The sequence below is a fragment of the Pleurodeles waltl genome, chromosome 11, assembly GCF_031143425.1.
Source record: "Pleurodeles waltl isolate 20211129_DDA chromosome 11, aPleWal1.hap1.20221129, whole genome shotgun sequence".
NCBI classification, from domain to species: Eukaryota; Metazoa; Chordata; class Amphibia; order Caudata; family Salamandridae; genus Pleurodeles; species Pleurodeles waltl.
Window position 1 is genome coordinate 432,754,897 of NC_090450.1, and position 20,074 is coordinate 432,774,970.

The following is a 20,074-nucleotide window of genomic DNA, read 5'->3' on the forward strand; positions in this document are numbered from 1 at the left end:
TGCTAAGAGTCACAAGAGTGCCTCAGCCACCACCAGCCCGGCTTCAAGGGTCACCGTAGTGCATGGATTTTGGAGTCCCCCCTTTGCCAGCAGTGATACATCGGTCAGCAGCAAGGGGCCAGCCAGCCCCCCCCCTGGAAAGAGGACCCGTAAAGTAAGGATGAAGACTGACACGGCTGCCCCCAAGGACCAAAGTTCTGCCACTTCACCTGCCACAACATCCAGGGGAGGCAAGGCCCAGAGAGCCACATCGAAGGAGGGCAAGGCCAGCAGGGCCGAGAAGTCAGCCAGCAGGAGCGCTGACCAGGAGGGCCCCACAAGCCCCATCCCGGGTGTGAGGGAGGACACCCAAGGGCCCAGGACACCGTCACCGAAGAGTCCAGCAACTGCACGGTCGGAGGGCGACTGAGCAGGGAGTCGTGGCCAGGTCTGACTCCCTTGACTTACAGAACAAGCACCGCTGAACAGGGCCCGCCGTCCAGAAAGGCACCGCTGAACAGGGCCCCGCCGTCCAGAAAGGCACCGCTGAACAGGGCCCCGCAGGGAGGAGCACCGCTGAACAGGGGCCCTTCCTGTCAAGCACCGCTCCGCTGGGCCCCGCCGTCTCAAGCACCGCTCCGCTGGGCCCTTCATCTCAAGCACTGCTCCGCTGGGCCCCGCCGTCTCAAGCACCGCTCCGCTGGGCCCTTCCTGTCAAGCACCGCTCCGCTTGGCCCCGCCGTCTCAAGCACCGCTCCGCTGGGCCCCGCCGTCTCAAGCACCGCTCCGCTGGGCCCTTCCTGTCAAGCACCGCTCCGCTGGGCCCTTCCTGTCAAGCACCACTCCGCTGGGCCCCGCCGTCTCAAGCACCGCTCTGCTGGGCCCTTCCTGTCAAGCACCGCTCCGCTGGGCCCCGCCGTCTCAAGCACCACTCCGCTGGGCCCTTCCTGTCAAGCACCACTCCGCTGGGCCCCGCCTTCTCAAGCACGGCTCTGCTGGGCCCCGCCGTCTCAAGCACCGCTCCGCTGGGCCCCGCCGTCTCAATCACCGCTCCGCTGGGCCCTTCCTGTCAAGCACCGCTCCGATGGGCCCTTCCTGTCAAGCACCGCTCCGCTGGGCCCCGCCGTCTCAAGCACCGCTTCGCTGGGCCCTTCCTGTCAAGCACCGCTCCGCTGGGCCACGCCGTCTCAAGCACCGCTCTGCTGGGCCCTTCCTGTCAAGCACCGCTCTGCTGGGCCCCGCCGTCTCAAGCACCGCTCCGCTGGGCCCCGCCGTCTCAAGCACCGCTCCGCTGGGCCCTTCCTGTCAAGCACCGCTCCGCTGGGCCCCGCCGTCTCAAGCACCGCTCCGCTGGGCCCTGCCGTCTCAAGCACCGCTCCGCTGGGCCCTTCCTGTCAAGCACCGCTCTGCTGGGCCCTTCCTGTCAAGCACCGCTCCGCTGGGCCCTTCCTGTCAAGCACCGCTCCGCTGGGCCCTTCATCTCAAGCACCGCTCCGCTGGGCCCTTCCTGTCAAGCACCGTTCCGCTGGGCCCCGCCGTCTCAAGCACCGCTGGCCCAATGACAGTGCCGGTTCTGTGTCGTGCTACTGTTCACGCTGCACTCGGGCCACCCTGCCTCCTCCATTGCCTGTGGAGACTGTTATCCACTTGATAGACTGTGGCTTTGCACTCCCCAGGATATGCCAGTGGGCAAGCCACCCACTGTAGAGACTTGAGAGACTGTGGCTTTGCACTCCCCAGGATATGCCAGTGGGCAAGCCACCCACTGTAGAGACTTGAGAGACTGTGGCTTTGCACTCCCCAGGATATGCCAGTGGGCAAGCCACCCACTGTAGAGACTTGAGAGACTGTAGCTTTGCACTCCCCAGGATTGAACAGTGGGCAAACCACCCACTGTAGAGACTTGAGAGACTGTGGCTTTGCACTGCCCAGGATTGAACAGTGGGCATGGTGGCCCCTTCTTGGATCTGGCGTCGTGGACTCATGTGGCTGTGGTGCCCCCCCTTCCCTTCCCCCTGAGGTGCCTGTAGTTTTATCATCTGATGCCCCTGCAGTGTTCTCTCCAACGGACTCAGGTCTCCTGTGTGGGCTTTGCCCATGTGTTGATACACTTTGGCCCACGGACAGTTGAAATTTCAGTGACTGTGCTGGACTTATTGCCTCTATTTATCGGTTACGCAATGTTTATACTTGAATTTTTTTGATTCATTTTCCTATTTTCCCATGACTTCAATGAACCTATTTTATACATAAATTTGGTTTCTCACTTTAATTATATCTTTTCATTATTCCGGGGGGTTTGGGTGGGGTCACTTTGACTTGGTGCTCTGCATTGGTGTGTAGATAGTTGGGGGGTGTGTGTATTGCGTATGTGTGTGCCCGTAACCCTTCCTCCTCCTCCCCTTCCCCTGTGTCGTAGGTGCAGTACTCACCGTTGTCGTCTGCGCCCGAGTTCGTACTCGTGGTAGATGAGCAGGTAGACGAGAGCAGGTAGGATGTTCAATTCCGGCTCCATGCTGTCCTCCGTCCTCGTGGAGTGTATAGAGGTGAGAGTTTTCCCGCTCGTATTCTGTTTCCGCCGTGTTTTTATCGGCGGGGCTCCCGCCCCGGAAAAGGTAGCGGATTGGTGAGTTGTGATAGGATGGGTGGTACATTGTCTGCCGCCTGCCTGTTGGCGGTGACCGCCGCGCTGTTTGTGTGTCCCGCCGTGGCGGTCAGAGTGTTAAAGTGGCGGGCTCTGTTGGCGGTTCCCGCCAGGGTCAGAATTCCATTTTTTGGACCGCCAGCCTGTTGGCGGGTTGGCCGCCGCTTTATCAACGACCGCCAGGGTCAGAATGACCCCCAGTATGTCCCTTTCTTCATTTAAAACCCCAGACTCATATAAATCTATAACAAATGCGTCTACGAGGGCTTCTAACACAATAATTTCCCACGGTATTATGTGAAACCAAGGAGTGTCACACGGACATGGGGGTTGGCCGTGGGCCCCTTGAAATGTTAAAACTAGATCGAAGGTATCTACTTCCTGCCACAGAGAATTATCAAGCTCACTCATGAGGGTTTTTTATTTATCTTCTCTAATCTTGATATCATCTAATTTTAATTCTCCAGTTTTATTTGCACTGATGTTTCCCCCCTCCCAGGACACTTCAGGTTTTTCTATCAGAATATCAAAAATATGACAAAGATCTTGCACTCTCACTTCCTCACTTATTCCAGATTTTATAACCGCGGGTGAGAATCCTTGCCTTCTCTCTACAGTTTGCCCACTATGATTATGAAAAATCATATTCTTTTTATCATCCTTGTTAGACGTTGTTAACATCAAATATTTTAGTCATTATTATTACACTTTTCACGTTTTCAACAAAAGGTCTGACTACGCTCCGGATAAAGTCAATGGACACCGACCACTTGGTCGCCCCTTTTCCTCCTGTCAAACTTTATACATTACCTGACTCACTCCACTCTGTACTCTCACCATCCGGACCTAACCGGGATAACTAATGGACACTGACTGTCCCTTCCAGGAACTATTTTTATAGGTTACCCACTATCACACACCCATGTCATCCAGGAGCTATTTTCCTAGGTAATCCACTAATACACCTAATGTGTCTTCCAACAGCTATTCTCCTAGGTTATCCACAAATACACCTACTGTGTCTTCCAGGAGCTATTCTACTAGGTTATCTACAAATACACATAGTGTGCCTTTCAGGAGCTATTCTCCTAGGTTATTCACTAATACACCTAATATGTCTTCCAGGAGCTATTCTCCGAGGTTATCCACTAATATACCTAATGTGTCTTCCAGGAGCTATTCTTCTAGGTCAGACACAAATACACATAGTGTGTCTTCCAGCCTGGCCGGGATATCACATTTCATTTCTACATCAACATTATATTTTAAAAAAACACCCATATCCCACATGCACTTACTTTCCAATACTACAATTACCACAGAATTATGGACTTTTAACTATCAGAATTCGAATCCCAACCCCTCCTCACCCTTTAGGTCAGTAGCCTCTGGAATCCCGCCCCTCCGCTTGAACAGACAGGTGTAATCCTCTCCTGGTTTGCGCGCAATGTTCTATTCAAGCGTCGATGGCGGGGGTTCCTTCAGCCGCGTCCAGGGACATGAGGAAGTAGTGGGCTCCTGGCTGGCTTGCCAAAATGTAGTTAAGTTTTCGTCAGAAATAACGAAGTGACACAATTCTAATAATAATTGAGTATATTTATAAGTAAACAAAATACAGCCGGGAGTACAGCACAGTTCTGTAACTGAAGCCACACTCAACTCAACTCTTACAAACAGCAATTTTTATACACTTGTTGGGCACCTAAATTCCACCTCCTTCATACCTTTACAATTAACAAAAGACTATAATTCTTGAAACGCTATCTGACTGCTTGTTACAAAAATACAGTTATAACAGATATAATACATATATCTTTCTACATACACAGTAACCTTCGATCCTACCCTTTGAACTCTATCAATATGTCCTCCCTACACGTCTTCCAGCCTTTGAGGTTTTATGGTCTGCCCCCCCCACTTACTGCTAACCTTGAAACACAAACATCCAGTGCTGTGTCTCCCTTTCAGCCTGTCATGATTTACCACTTCTCCTAACCCTGGAATCAGAAAGTGGTTCAGACTCTCCTTTGTGTATGCATCCTTCCAAATTATCTATGGCATGCGAAGTCGGACTGTGACTGCTTTTACCCTGCACCTGGCCTCTCTCCTCATTCTCCTTTCTGTCCCTGCATCCCTGTGTGACCGTTATATTTAAACCGAGACCTATACTTTTCACGTATCAAATACACTTCTGCACATTTGTTTTCTATGTCGTGTGTTGACCAGAGTAGGCCTTCTGTCGTTTTCTTGAGGCCTATTACAAATCTAGAAAAAATAGGAATAGAAGAGCAAATACATATGTACAGGAGTGTTATTTGTGCCAATTATAATAATGATTACTTTGCTTAAAGGATTGAGCTTACCTACAGACTGGAGAGTAGGAAACATTAGATCCATAAGTGCCCTGAACCCCAGTCCTTGCTGACAATAGAATGCAGTAATTGAGCGAGAAAGAATTAGATGTAGATACTTCTAGAGGAGATCTTTCATTAAATGTGTATTATAAATTGCTTTATGAGTATGTTGACACAATGGATGCAAAGGGTTGCCAAGTTTGTACACAATTACCTGCATCAACTGGAGAAGGAATAACATATCACCATATTTCTTTAACATATGGTGTTACTTGTAGTATTTTGATGAGCCTTCATTATGAGCAAATAACACTTTCAATATTATTATTCAAACTAGGATTAGGTATTTTCAAACGTCCCTATTCTGAAACACTTGAACAAAAACCCCAAAGCAAAGACCATTGACACAGTTGAAGGATTCTTTAAACCTACCATGTCGTTAAATACAGTTTATGTCCACAGAAAGAACTTAACATGTGCCTTGACAAGAGTTGACAAAGACTTCCTGAACCTAGTGGAAAATGGGAGAGGAGGAGTGAAAGTGAAAGCAGCGAGCGGTACAATAGTACAAAATTGGAAACAAGGAGTTGAACATGTAACTCCAGGGAGTAAAGCCACTTTAATAGTAAATTGGAAACCCAAAGTGAAATTATGCATATTTAGAATGACATCCACAACTGACACGAAATTTATGGGAAACAGTGACTGTGACAATACATTGGAAATTACAAATAGCTGGACCTTTTTGTTGGCAGGACAAGACCATGCTGTACCTGGATTATACTTTATTTGTGGAGATAATGGTTATTTTAAGTTACCCGAAGGATGGTATGACACATGCTATTTAAGAATAGATTTTCCAAAGATTTACCACGTGGAACATTTAAACTATCCTGTACTGTAAACAAACACCAGAACTAAGAGAAGTGCTAGTGGTTCCAACATTTTGGGTGATATTTTTGGTGCATTGATTTCATCTGTGGGAGTGATTTTGAATGATCTCAAGATAAGAAAGTTATACACCATTGTAGTTAAGTTGTCCACTAGTACAACAGGTGCCTTATTACTAATCAATACTGCAATGGTTGCCATAAGATTAATGAATTTGCAAAGCAGATTTGCATTAGACATCCTTCTCGAGAAGGAGGGTGGAGTCTGTCATGTTAAAAGTTCAACAATATTGTACTTACATCCCTGATAATAACAAGGAACTCAAGAAATACATTAATAATATTTCTAACTTGAAAGGAGACACAAAAGAGGTAGAAGCAATAGGTGCATGGGAAGCTCTAAGGAGTGGATTTCAGCTGCTGGCAAATGGTTTGGAAATTTAGGAAGTGGGATTATTGGTAGCATCTTGAGACCTTTGCTGATTATTGCTGTTTGTGGATTTGTCATATTTGAACTTTATAAGGTATACAAGAGAGTGCAGATGAAGAAATTAGTGAAAAGGAATAGAGCAGATATAGAACTTGGAACTAGACAAAGCCTGTATTGTGATGACATGAAGCAGTTAAAGCAGTCCAGGAGATCTTTCCTAAACCTTTGAGATTTAGATTTTTCTCTCTGATAAGAGATTACATTTTGGGGAAGGGACCAGTGTATATTTTGCTTCCACCCTTGACATCACAAAATAATGACTGATATGTATTCATAACCGCAATATAATGTGCGTTTTAAAATTTGATTACTGGAAAGTGGTGCACTCGACATCAATAATGAAGTGTATTCACCGCAGTGTTCGAAAATATATATTGTGTGCCTTAACTTTATTAAATAAAATGAAGCCAATGACATATTTTTTATAGCCATCCTCATGTAATTTGTATGTGTTTGCATTAGAAACAATTTATGTGATATGTGCACTAATGTTTACAGTACAGCGTTGAGATCTCAGCTACATGTACATTCATACATTTACAATTGTATTTCATTAATATATTAACTGTACAATGAAATCCTGATTAAGAGAATATATTAGACATTTATATAAATGTGGAAATTAACATGCTCACAATATATTGTGAGTTAAACATGCATTGTTGAATAATCCTTAATACTGTCTTGACTAGGCCTGAATTTCTTTAACGTGAGAAACTGTTTTTCATTTAAGTTTTTGCTAGCATGTCATTTGATTGCAGGTGCATTCATATGAAATGTTTGTTTGGAAATAGGTGTACTATCGTTTCACTAATAGAGAGTCTGAGAGAACACATAGAGAGCAAGAGTGAGATGACTGTCCTGTATTATTCCATGTTGCAAATGATGCCCAGAGAACAAAGGACAGCAGCATTCTCTGGACTGCTCTGAGAGCAAAGAGTGATATTGCAAGTTACACAGTGGGACAGGAGAATACAATGGAGCTCGTGATAGCGTGACCAGAAAGGTGTTACCCAATTGGATTTTGTGGTATTAACTAGGGCTTCCATGCTCTATTGTGCATGGCTTAGGTTTACACTAAGCCATGCACAATGTCAACTCTTAACTCTCTAAGAAGACTCTTGATCGAGCTTCTGAAATGCTGACACCTTTTCACTTTCCCTATTCATTTTTGCCTTATTTCTACTCCTGGCCTTTTTACTTTCATGTCTTTTTCTAGTTTGCTTTTTCTTTTTGCAATAGTTTACTCTTCTAGGAGACTTCCCTTAATTTGCCTATAGTTCAACTAGGTGATTTAAGCTTTCACTAATGTGTAAAAGGGTTGATCAACTTTGTTTTCTGAGCATCACATACTGCTTTTGATTTTCTGCATTACAGTGACTGAATTCCTGGTTTGTCTTGTGTTAATTCATCTAAATCTCTTCAGAGGATTTGGTTACCCAATTGCTATTCTGTATTTTAGAGAATGTTTTGGAATTTGTTTAAATTAACCTGAGGGTTAATTTGTATAAAAGCTCTTTAACTTTATTTCCGATTTGGGTTTTCATTGTGTGGCCGAATTGGTTACACTGTAATTTGATGTTGCATATTGTTACCAAACTTCTTAGTTAATTCTCTTGCAGTTGAAAAGATTGCTAACCTCATGAAAAAAGAATACAAATGCACCATCATTAGTGTCTAGGGATTGGTACGCAATAGGGTTAGTAAGGAGCTTTTAGGGGTCAGGGATCAGAGTGTTTAGGAGCAGTAAGTGTTCAGATATGGAGAGGGAATTGGGGTAGTAAGGACTTTCTAGATGAATTGGTTGGGTAGTATATTAGTTTTGTGGACAGTTTCTGGGTGGTTCAGAGTGATTGGGGAGTTAATTACTTTTTGGGTGCATAATTTTTAAGGCTGACTGATTTTTTAAGTATGGGGTGCAGGGTACACAGAGGTCATATCTTGACAGTATTAATTTGTGGGACAGTTTTTTGGGTATTCAGGGTGTTTGGGGGTTTAATTACTTTTGAGGTCCATTAGTCTAAGGGTTGAGGACTACGTTTTTAGAGATGGGTGGGTAGGGACAGTGTATTATTTTTAAGGACAAATCTCGGGTAGTTTAGAGTGTTTCAGGAGTCTTTTTCATAGGGAATGCAAGTAAAGTATCATAACAATTGTGTCCTAATTAATTAAAAAATAATTAAACAAACTGCAAGGAGAAAGTAATCACACAATCATTTGTTTTAGAACATTACTTTTTTTATTAAATAATAATTGTTAAACATATATTATTTAGATTTAGTATACAAACTTTGTAAATATTCTTGTTTTACCAAAAAATGTTTTAATCAACTAGTTACATTTTAAAAATATTTTTTGTTAACACAATTTTTTTATATTATGTTTATTGTTTTTTCCTTTTTCCCATGGGTTATCATTATTTCCTCTGGAGAAAACAGATCTTTTTTTTGCTTTTATCACTGCCATTTTTAAAGACTTATGCATTTGCATCTGTAGCTTCATTTGGTGGAGCGTCACAGTCTGGACGGAGGGGTGTGGCTGCAGCAGACAGGTAAGAAACGTATTTGTTTACATATTGTAAACAATCAGATGTGTAGGGAAAGACTAGTGTGTATAAAGTTTGAGGGGCAATCTTGTAATTTTTTACATTTTTTAGTTTTTAGATGTTTTATTACTAGTAAGTGGCCTGACTCTGTGTTTTCTACGGTTTGTGTTTTCAGTAGTGTTTTTCCTTCGAATCAACTCAAAACAAATCAGCTTTATTTGGTTCTGAGTAACAAACCATAAAAGCAGCACAATATACATAACATCCAATAAGCGAAAAAAATGCAATAAATAATCATAATAAAATCAGCATAAAAACCTAAAAAGCCTAAACATTCAGCTATATGTGCAAAGTCAATTATACTTTGCATCACAAACATTCTGGGGTGATTCAAGGTTGTGATCCCTGCTGTTCCCTAGCCTCACAGCAACTTTTAAAAAGCTAAGAACACTCAAAATAAAGTTTCCCAGCAACATCTGTAAATACAAGATGGCTGGTCTAACTTGTAAAAAAATAAGCCCTTTTTAGAGCAGGAACAAGATATGCTTTCCGTGGCTACGTATAAAACTGGCAGAACATGTTAAAACGCAAAGTATCCGCAGGGTTAAAATTTATAGCCCCTTTTCTTACCTCACGGATATGCCAGCAGAAATGGGAGTCAGTCTAGTCGGAATCAGGTTAACAAAAATCAATTATATCTTTTCTTAACCCAGAGAAGGTAAGGTTCGGTGGATGGCACTGTCTTCAGCATAATATAGTAACTGGCACAAGATTTACAAGTCTGGGAATGCCTCGGATTCCTACAAACCCTCAGGGGTGGCATGAGAGTAACACATTCTGTAGCATACATGTGCAGGAAGATATCCCTTCCTGCACGAAAACAATCATCCCCACAACGCAGGCACCCTTGCACCATGGTGCAAGGGTATAATACGATAGATACAGTACATTTTTGCCCTTTCTCTGTGGTGCAGGGCAGTGCAGCAAGGCAGTTGCTGCGCCGCCCCGCGCCACATGCCTTGTAAATGAGGCCCTTATTTTTCACCACTTGCAGCACGGTATGATTGTCATATCCCAATATCTCACTCTCTTCCATATCCCACTCCCATTCATGCTATAAATCTGCAGAAGTGTCCTAACAGGTCTGTTGCCCAGCCTGAAAACAAAAATAAAAACTGCAGTCTTGGAACGCAAAAAAAATCATGTTTTTCATATAAATAAAGGGGTGCCAACTTATAGCGGAATGAAAAAGTAGTCCCAAATAAGAAAATTCTCTGGTCTTGTGAAAGACAGAAGAATCCACTGTAAACCTTAAGGACTTAGGAGAATGGGGGCAACAATCATCACAAAAGACTGGCTGTTAATCATTAGACTAAGATACTCCGTGAACTTAGTGGAGGAGTGCAACAGGTCCTGCAGGCCTCTCGTGGTTTTGGCCTTAATACTGTGTCATCTGCATATAGTAGAACCAGTAAGCTACGAGAGCCTACTGACAGGCAATCTGCTTTCACAACCACCAGGGCTTGCTCTTAATGATTAATATACAAATGAAACAAGAAAGGAGCCAGGATACAGCCCTGTTGCATGCCTCAGCTAATGGAAAAGCTCAGAGAATACTGTACATCTTTGGAAACAAAGAACTGAAGCCTTAGTGTCCCTGTGGAGATCTCTTAAAAATAAGACAGTGTCCGTCTCCACACCCATGGACAACATAATCTGCCATAACTTTGATTGGTTAACCCGATCAAAAGCAGAGGTGAGATCCATAGATCCCAGATGAATAGAACCAGAGCAGGCAATGGTACCAAGTACCAGGTATCAATTCAAGCACTAGTCCACGGTGACCTACCTGCGTAAAAACAATACTGGGCTTCCAAGAGCACATTATTGTTCTCGTCCCATGCTGACAGCCCTTTCCCTTGACTATAGAATCAAAAAGGAAGATGTGCCTATAACATGTGGAGCTATGCCTTTCCCCCTTTTTAAAGATTGGTACGATAGACATAGACCAAGACTGCGGGGGCTGCCTGAACCGCTGCATTAATAACACCAGTCAAAATAGGTGCCCAGACACTGAAATCATTAACATAGGTATGTGGAGGGATGCCGTTGGGTCGGGTGCCTTGTTAGATGATAATTCCATAATTCCCTTTGTTACTTCTTCAACCGAAAAAATTAACATGGCCTCCCCTGTCAGCCAATGTTCCCCCTCCCCTGATTCTGGCAATTCCAAACTAAATATGGCTCCAAAATGAACCACCAAAGAGTCCTCAGAAATGTGGGCCTGAAGAGATTCAGCCAACTCTGGAGCAAATGGATACCTTTAATAATGCTCCAGAATTTAGAGCTATTATTCAGGGTGCTAGCATCATTTAGATTTGTCCAGGCCTCTTAACTTAAATATTTTTTATGCGGGCAGCTTGCACTGGAACCACGAATTACAAACTCCGCTGAACATCTAAGATACAGGGATTTATAAAACTCCTCAGGGGAAATCTGGGTCCATTTTAGCCTCCTCCCCTGAATTATGGGCTTACTGATCCCTGCGACCTCCATCTTCAGGCAGGTAATTAGCTGGGACCAGCAGAAAGAAATACATACCGGGCTCTGATCACTGAATGGTCTTGACTAGATCCAAGATTTAGAAATATAAACAGCAAAGGGATTTACACCAAATAAAATCAATAATGGATTTACATCTTCTGCTTGTGAAGGTAGGACTTAAATCCCTGCATCATTTCTGTGGTAAGAACTAAATTAAGCAGGCTCAAAAGCATATTTAAATTATCACCCTGCATGTTGTGCTCAAAATAAGCTCCAGTCACAAGAGGGCAACCCTGATAGATATCTGGGGCCCTGTTATCCCTCGGGTTCAAGCACTAAGGAGCATTAAAATCCCCTGCCACTATAATAAAGGCTGAGGCTAACTTATTTCCTGGGATGTTGTTTACAACAGATCACAGAGTTTGAACACTAACAGCTCTTCTGCTGGGATAATTTAGCACTGTAAACATTTACATAGCAGCCTATTATGGCCAGAGGAAAATAGAAGATCCTGCATGGTTATGGCACCAGTGGATATGACCTTACACCTCAACTTAATTGCCAGGGAGACAAAAATAATCAACCCCTCTTTTGAACGCCTGGCCCTAGATTTTAATGCTGATAACAGAAAGATTTTATACCCTTGTAGGAAAAAGGAATTCTCTGTTGCTCATGTTTCTTGGAGACGGATTAACTCAAACCCTCTAATGAAGCCCCAACAAATTGGATCATCAAACTTCCCTGTAATGCCTGCCACATTCCAACTATTAAATGTATGTGCGTGCCCAGGGGAATGATCAACTAAGCCCACCATTTGTAACAATTGGACAACCCTCTGAGAATCAGACACCTCGCCAACCTGCAAGATATTCTGATCTGTGGCTGCCAATTATCAATCACATGCTAAGCTGAATAAGGGGGAGAATTTATTAGAAATGGCTAGGTGGGAGGAAGTCACAATTTGGCTTGCACTCATGAAAAACTGCTGACTAGGAATCTGCCAAGGATTTGCCATGGGCACAGGCATAGGGGATTTATAGAAAAAGCCCAAAGGGTGTGCCCTAATGGATGTAACAGGGCCATTAAGGGGATCACCCCTGAAGGAATCTAAAACCCTACCTGCCACATCAGGCCTGTTGAAATTGATAACCACACAGTCTTCCTCCAGTACTTTCTCTCCTTTGCCCAACAGCTAACCCGGCAAATCATGTTAATACAAGCTCCGTCGCTATCCCCCAAAATGGTATGCAAATCCATCCAATGGGCCACTTTGTTCCTTAGCTGATAAAAATTCTCCTGGGTGTCACCCCTAAGCAGAGGAATGTTACCTAATACAACTACATACGTGGTTGCCTCCAGGGTAAGTCAAGAACCACTGAATTGGTCCCTCAAGGTCCCCTACGTAGACCACTAGAATAGGCCACATTATTCATTGATGTAGCTTCTGCCATTCCCTGTTAGATACTGAAGATAAGACATTAGCCCCTTCTATAGGTCTGAGCCCCTCTGCCCTCAGCAGTAGAGCAACCATTAAGTCAACTGAGCCCCCTGTGAAGAGCTAGCTAGAGTATGGCAAGATGGAATGAGGGGCAGCATTGGACGGAGAGGCTGACATAAGCATCAGGAGGCAATTGACAATGGCAAGTTTAGAAAAACTCTGTTTCAATTGCCAAAAATCTTTGGTGGATAGGCTCCAATTTTAAGTCCATCACAGCAGGAATGGCAGACTGAAGTAAGTCCCTTAGATTATCCATGCTCACTTGACCCAACCCCTTATGAATACCAGACCTCAGAGTCTGGCCAGAATTAGTTCTAGGGTGTTTGGATTATCTACAAGGTTTCAGTCCTTTCCTTTTACCAGCTGCCCATGGTCCACCCTCCAGGGCAACCGAGGAAGCTGTTACTCCCCCACATCTCCCTGTATCTCCTGAAGCACAGTGACCCTCAGACAACAAAGAACCCAGCTCCAGGAATTTTAGTGGAGAAATACCCCCTCTGCAATGTGAACCAGCCAGGCAAGAAGTAATACCCAGGCCCCCGGCAACAGGCAGAGTTGTACCCAAAAATACAGAGGGCATTGACAATGGGGGAGATTGAGATAGCCTGCTGGCAACTAGCTCTATTCCATTGTCTATAATGCCCACGGCCCAGTTCAGGAAGGCGCCCATGGTTGTTACTGGATTAGGTGGAATCTTCCCCATATCGAAGCCCCGCCAGGGGGAACAACAAACCAACAGAGCAAATGAGGAAATATAATGCACACAACGAATGCCAAGGGGACTCCCAGGCACTAATAATACAATCACTTGCCTTGCCCTAGCGAATATCCTTCAAAATAAGCCATCAATGTGCACCATTGTTAGGCTGGAAGAGGTTAAAAGGACTAAGTGGACAATAGACAATATTTCTTCCTCACCGTCAGATATTTGAGCCAAGATGGAGGGCAAAGCCTAGCCTCTTCTGGGCTTTGATGGGCATGGACAGACCCACCCTTAGCCTGGGTTTTGCCCGGGCATGGCCTGCATGTGTCCCACGTGGCAGGACAGGTGAACGTGTTGCGTAGCCCTCACAATGCCCAACAAGTGTCAGCAGTTGCAGGGCCGCCACCTGGGTCCCTGTGGAGTTTTGGGCAGAGTAGTTCAATCCGCCAGTACCAGAGACATGCACAATGGGTCCCAAGCAGTGGGACAGGTGAATGTGCTAAGTAGCGCTGGCAATGCTCAACAGGTTTCAGCAGTTGCAGGGCTGCCTCCTGGGACCCTCTGAGTTCTGGGCAGAGTAGTTCAGCCTGACAGTACCAGAGTGATGTGCAAAGAATTGTGCACGGTGGGATAGGTGAACGTGTTAAGCAGCACTTGCAAAGCCCAACATGTGTCAGCAGTTGCAGGGCCCCTTCCTGGGGCCCTGTGTAGTTCTGGGCAGAGTAATTTAGCCTACCGGTACCAGAGTGATGCACAAAGGATCTGGTTTCTCTGCACTTGAATTTTGACTGTAGGGATAAGTCAAATTATATGTTTGACTAAATGTCCTCTCTACTTTTCTTTCTGTATATGGCAGGGAGCCTTCTTGGATAATTTCTCTACAATTGGTTTTCAGATTTTTAAGGGTACTGGCATTTGATTGTGTGGGAGTTTGTCCTTCATGAAGAAATCCAAGCATTCAAGTAGTTTTGAAATGTTGTTTATTGAAGAAAGAGAAACTCCAGCCATAGCCATAGCCCCAGCTCTATTAACTGCCCCTTCACCGCTCCACATATTCAATCCTAAACATTCCATTTTGAAATTACTGTAGTGGTGAGCTCACCATGGTAACAAGTGAGCACTAAAATGAATACAGACACTGGGTTCATAAACAACTATGTACAACATACCACATACCCCCCTCCTTTATGAAAGTAACAAACACAAAAAATCCTAACTTTGACATGCTGAAAACACAATAACAAATCAACAAAACCTTTTTTCACTTGCTTTTCATTACTGCTAAATGATTGAGATGCGACCATCATCTAATTTAGCAGCTCCCTTGAAAATTTTCATCACAGTATTAGTCTTGCTGAATTTTGAAACTCCCTGAATTCCCTCTGGAAGTGTTATCTTGACCGAGTCACCCACACAATTAAGTAAAGGTTTAACAGCTTTTCACCAATCATACTTCACCTTCCTATCATTTTGTAATTTTGTTTCCCTGGCTTCACTTCTCCCCATTAAGCCATCAACATTTACTGTACCATCCATGTACTTTCTTATCCAAGGGGGATCTACCACAGTATATGGCTTACGTTTTTTGAGTAAAACAAAAGGACTTTCTCCTGTAGTTGAGTGGGGAGAAAATCTATATTCGTCTACCTGCTTCTTGACTGCCTGCACACAATCTTCCCTGTTGTCTGTAGAAATCTGAATGGTTTCTTTTAGTGACATGTTCACCATACCATATGTATGTTTCTGGGTGGTATACAGCACATTTATTATGAGTGATACCCCTTTTTCCAAAAATACTCTTCCATTTCTCTAGAAGTGAGTTGCAGCCCATTATCTGTCAAAATCATCCTGGGATTTTGTTCCTTCGCAAATACCTCTGGAAGTAGCTTAATAACTGCCACAGTACTGTTTTCATTTGGGTATATCTCGACAAACCATGGGTGTCGTTCACACCTTCAAACTCTTATCACACATTTTACATTCACAACAATCTCAAACAATTTTCTCAATCATTGCGTCCATCTCAGGCCATCAATACACACACCTAAGCCAATCCTTAGTTTTACAGATACCTTGATGTCTCTCATGCTGAATCAGGCGATTCCTGATAACTTGTGGTGAAATTAGTCTAATACCCTGCATCAGGATTCATTCATTATTGGACAACTCATCCAAAGGTTTCCTAAATCCTGAAAACTTCTCTTTTTTTTCAACTAACTTCTCCTGTCAGAACAAAATTAAGCATTTCCTTGGTCGCCTCATCATTATTTATCTTATCAAGCCACTCAGAATCCATCACACAAACCATAGTCATGCTGCACACTTTTATTTCCTCATCTTTCCACCAAAAATCTAACTCTTCACTGTGTTCTGAAACAACAGTTAACCTAAAAAAAAACAGTCAGCAACTTTAATGTCTATCCCTGACAAACTTAAAATCCTGTATTGCAACCATCCATTTACATATTCTGGGTGTAATACAATCAAGATTCATCATTTTAAAAACTTCCTAGAAAGGCTTATGATCTGTAAAAACTCTAAAATTTGCAATCCACAGAAATTGGTGATTTTTGAATGCCAAATATACTGCAAGGGCCTCTCTCTCAATAGTTAAGTACCTCTCCTTGGGTCCTCTCAGAGATCTGGAGGCAAACTCTATTGTTACATCTTCACTGCCATGCCTTTGCTTGAGAACAGCTCCAAGCCCCTTTTCACTAGCATCAGTGAACACAAAACAAGGCAGACCTGAAACAAAATCTTTTAAGTATTGGGCAGAAGGCAAAGTAATTTTGATATTTTCAAATTCATTTTGACACTCATCTGTCCAAATAAACTGAACCCCATTGTAAAAAAGGTTTCTGATGGCAACCGTGTGACTTGCAACATTTGGGACAAATCTAGAATAGTAGTAATCCATTCCTAAACATTTTGAGCATCCTCTTTTATAGTTGGTGGGGGCAATTTGGAGACCTCATCCACAAACACTGCCTTGGGTCTTACCCCCTGACCTGAAATAACATGCCCTAAATTGTTATCTGTGGTTGGGCAAATTTACATTTACTAATTTTGAAAGCTTTTCCCTTCTCATTAAAGATGTTAAGCACATCCTTCAGTTTATTAACATGGTCAATCAAATTATCACTCAATATCAACACACCATCTTGGAAAATTTTAGATTTCCAGTTCCTTTAAATAAGCCTTTAAAACACAGATTGCGCAGAACATAGACCAAAAGATATCCTATTGAAACGAAATACACTGAAAGGTGTCACAAAGGCTGTTAGATTTTTTGATTCCTCACTTAACCTGACCTGATGATAGGCAGACGTTAAATCAAACGTGGTGAAATACTTGGAGCTACCTATCAAAGTAACCATCTCTGTTACATTCAGTAGGGGAAACTTATCCTCTACGACCTCTTTATTGAGGTGACACAAATGTTCACAAAGGCAGATTTCACCTGAAGTCTTTGCAGCCACTACCACAGGTGCCACCCACTCTGAAGCTTTTACAACTTCAATAATTCCTTCCACTTTGAGTTTCCCTAGTTCTTTATCGCAGCTTCTTATAAACTTAAAGAAATGTTGCACACTTTGCATGTAACAGGGATGGTTCCTTGCTTACTTTTTATAGGCCGGACATAACCCTTTACACACCCCACTTCATCAGAAAAGACATTGGGAAACTCACTCTGCAACTGTTCTGCTAAGGTATCAACTTTTCTGACATGTACCGGAGGACACATGTTAGGATCAAGAAATAATTTCTGATGTGGCCAACTTAAAATGGAATCTCCCTTGACAGGAACATACACTTTCACTTTGGCTTTATTCCCCTGGAACTCAAAATCTTCTTCAAAATAACCATTCAAATCTATTGGCTTGCTGCCATAACTTTATGGTGTTACATCTGGTGCAGTCAAAACAATCTTTCCCCTAAAATAATTATTAAAATCTTTATCAGATATTAGAGACAATTGTGCACCAGAATCCATCATCATAACAATCTGTTTTCCATTTACACAGACCATATATGATGGACTGCTATTGGTTACCCGTGTAATACTGTGGTTATTGGCATCTGATAGCTGTGATACAATGTCATTTTCTTTCACTCCAATTTCATTTACTTTTCCCTTTTTTCCAAAGGTATTATCAAAAAGTGTCCTTTCTACCACACACTCTGCATGTAATGTGGAAAGCAGTAAAACCCATAGAATCTGCCAAGTGATTAGGCCTGCCACATCTAAAACAATATAATTTAGTTTTTGACACCACTTTGTTGTTTTTTTTTTGTTTTTAAAAAAAAGATTTTATCATAATTTTTAAACAAAGCAATAACATTGACATAGAGGTTACTTTACTTAAACTGCTACTCCCCCCTCCCTCCCCTCATGCTTCAGCTTTTATAAATCTAATTCACAGTTGGCAGGTCTCAATAGGGTGAGTTGCTACATTCCTCGCTCGCAAAGCACTAGGGTTCATGTGCGGCATTTGAGTCTGTGTCAGAGTCCGTGGTGGTTATATTTGCTTCTATGGTGGATGCATTTGGTGATTTTAGTTTTTCCAGGATTGATTCCCATTGGGAGGCGTCATCTCTGGGCCTGAGCTCTCGTAGTGCCTCGCGTAACAGTACCGTTCCTTCTGCGTCTGCCCACTTCTCTAATGAATTTTGCCATCTGGATATTTGTGGGCCTGTTGGGGACTTCCAGTTTGTGGTTATTTCTCGTCTCGCCAGGATCAGAGCTAGGTCTAATAACTTGTTGGATATTTTAAAAGACGTCGGGCATGGGAAGTCCCCTAGTAGAGCCACAGCTGGAGATTTATTTAATGATCTATCAGTGCAAGCTGAAATTTTTGCAAAAGTCTCTTCCCAGAATGCGTTAAGTTGGGGGCAGCTCCAGAGCATATATATGAAGCTAGCTGCAGGTTCAGCACATCTGGGGCAACCTGTGGTGTTTGTGCTGTAGATTTTGGTGATCATTTGTGGGGTCAGGTAGGCCCTGTGAAAAATGTATAGGTTTATTAATTTGAACCTGGCATTTCTGGATACCGAGTAGACATGAGAAGTGATCTGATCCCATTGCGTTTCATCCCATGTGATGTTTAAGTCCGATTGCCATTTGGATTTAAGTTTTGCTAGGGGCAAGCGTGCGCTAGCTTGTAGCGCTTTGTATAGTCCTGATACCACACCTTTCTGATCTCCAACTGAGCAAATAGTGTTGCAGCTATTATGAGTAGGGGAGTTCAAGGTTCCCAGTTCTCCATGTTTTTTGGGCGACTTTAATGATGGCATTGTGGGTGATGAATAAACCGGGGGGGAGGTCATATTGTGTTTGTAGTTCAGTGTAGGTGTGGAGTTTCCCTCCTCCGTATAGGTCTCCTAGTTCAGATATTGGGACCAACAGTGTCTAGCCGACTCCCACTCATTCGGGAGCAGTTGCTTGGATTTCCGGGGGTTCAGTAGTATGCCCATTATCCTGTCTATGGGGCAGTTTAAGGGAAGGCATAGTTCAGCGTTAGTTGGAGGGTTACACGATAATTTTGCGATCCATTGTAGTTGTCCTGCCCAGTAATATATTTCCATGTCAGGGGCGGCTAGGCCACCCTCAGCTGTAGGTCTCTGAAGAGATCGTATTGCCATTCTGTGTCTGCTCAGACCCCAAATGAAATTTGTGGACTTGGACTCTATTTCTTTGAATATTGCTTTCGGGATTATGAGTGGGATGGTTGAAAAATAGTACAACAGTCTAGGCAGCACTATCATTTTAAGAAGAGCAATTCTACCTGTGACTGTTAGAGGCAGTGTTTCCCAGAAGCGCATACTGGCTCTAATCCCTCTGAGTGCTCCTTGTATGTTTCCTTCTAGTAGGTCATTTACTGAGTGGTAAATCTTTACTCCTAGGTATTTGAATGTGTTAGGTGACCAGGGAAGGCCTCTTGTATCATTTGGTTATGGGGTTTCTTTGTGCAGTGGGAAGATGGCGGATTTCCTCCAATTAATCTGGAGTCCGGAGGCAGCTCCGTAACTTTCCATCATTCTCATGGCCCCAGGTAGGTCTGTTTCTAAGTTTTGTAGGAAGAGCAGCATGTCATCTGCGTATAAGGCGATGTGGTGGGACCAGTTATTTATTGGGATGCCCTTATAGTAGAGGCCGGATCTTGCCATTTGCTCTAAGGGTTCTATTGCGATTGCAAAAAGAAGGGGGGATAATGGACATCCTTGTCTTGTGCCCCTGCCGACCTGAAATTGAGGAGATATGTAATTGCCTGTTCTTACTCTTCAGTAGGGTTAGCGTATAGTAGTTTGGTCCACCTTACAAATCCTTTGCCCAGCCCCAACTTTAGCATAGCTTGTTCCAGATAGTCCCATCTTAAGCTGTCAAATGCCTTCTCTATGTCGACCGAGATGATCGCCGCTTGTGGTA

At 43.4% G+C, this 20,074-nt stretch overlaps 1 protein-coding gene across 2 annotated transcripts in view; it reads left to right on the top strand.

The window, feature by feature from the left end:
• The window catches only part of C11H17orf50 (chromosome 11 C17orf50 homolog), a 177,337-nt gene that overhangs the window by 36,515 nt on the left and 120,748 nt on the right, over window positions 1-20,074 (top strand). The window contains exon 2 of one of the 2 annotated variants that reach the window (XM_069215450.1): window positions 8,854-8,908. The exons of the other annotated variant lie outside the window; for it this stretch is intronic. The gene's annotated coding sequence lies outside the window, so the exon portion shown is untranslated. The remainder of the gene's footprint in view (window positions 1-8,853; window positions 8,909-20,074) is intronic. 2 annotated transcript variants of the gene reach the window in all.